Below are 1,521 nucleotides of genomic sequence, written 5' to 3'. Positions count from 1 at the left end.
AATTAGTCCATCTATATTTTCAAAGTGATAAGTTTCAAATACTTAATACCTACAGGATACTCTACTAGTAATTGTCCAGACTTAGTTTTAAAGTACTTACATATAGCCTTGATATTTATGGTAGCTTTACAATGAAGAAAATTCTCCTTTATCTACCTCACTCAAAGGCTATTTACCGAGGAAAGTATTGATTGCTGTATTCAAAATTAACTTTAAAGTGTCGTAACATAAAATTAGATTATATTTTAGGGTCAGTAACGCGCATGTAATATACCTCTGCAGTAGCGGGCATTCATAGGCTACGGTGATTGTTTACCATCAGGCAGGCCGTATGCTTGTTTGTCTCCGTTGTAATTACATCCAGAGAATGGTTGGTAAATTCTAAATTATACAAAATGGTTTGTTTATATGGTTACAGACAGAAAATGCCCATCTAAAACTTATTTGGAACCAACTAAAGCTTGAAAACACATTTACACTTAATGGCGTCCTGGCTTGTAAATGACATAAAAATAGTTATACCTTGTGAATATTAAGATATATACAACTTTATCAATATACTACAGTGAAATCAAAGAAAGTTTTATACTTTTTTAATATTAACGAAATGAAATACCAAGAGCAATTTCACTCCTTAATTTTATTATGCTATACATACATTTTACATTAAATTTATACTATGTGGATACATAAATAATTATTTAAATTGGATATAAATTAATAACTTCTAGGTGGTACGTTGTTCTCTTTAGTCAAAATCAATAATATCAGTATGTTCGTAACATACTGATTTGATATCGATATTTTATTTTATTTTCGCATTCAGGATTTGAATTTAAATACAAAGCTCTGAACATCTGCTAGTAAATTATATTTGTTGTCTTGGATTTGGATACGAAGTATAATTAATAATCAAACGAACTTACCTGTGAAGTTTGATTACAATTATGCGAGTATCCAAATCCAAGACAACAAAGACCCGCCCCCCATCCCCAAAAATGAAAATAAAATAGTCTCTGTTAATAACACAAAAATAACTCTGAAATAATGAGTACTGGAGGAGCGATGTCGAAGCAGGAACGCAGCGTAGCGAGTGAGAGGGACAGCGCGAACTTGTTTTTTAAATACTATAATCTCTAAAATGTGTGACTTGGACTGCACGATAACGTGTACTGCTGCTAGTAAATTATATTTGTTGTCTTGGATTTGGATACTCGCATAATTGTAATCAAACTTCACAGGTAAGTTCGTTTGATTATTAATTATAGCGACCACCAAAGCGTCGTATGAATCCGAATCCAATGTGAAGACCGCCTCAGTGCGACTTTGTTTGTCTCAGTTCAAATACATTTATTTATCTAAGATTTTTTATTTTATCACACGATTGCATTCAGTGAACATTACCTATTAATTTCCAATATTGATTAGAGATCCCAAAATAGTGTTAAGTTAAAAATATATATTTGCATACATAATCAGATTAAATAATTGATATACTTATAGATTAACTACTAAACTTTA

Source organism: Cydia pomonella, chromosome 6, assembly GCF_033807575.1.
Source record: "Cydia pomonella isolate Wapato2018A chromosome 6, ilCydPomo1, whole genome shotgun sequence".
NCBI classification, from domain to species: Eukaryota; Metazoa; Arthropoda; class Insecta; order Lepidoptera; family Tortricidae; genus Cydia; species Cydia pomonella.
The sequence above is the reverse complement of the archived record's forward strand: the minus strand, read 5'-3'. Positions refer to the sequence as shown.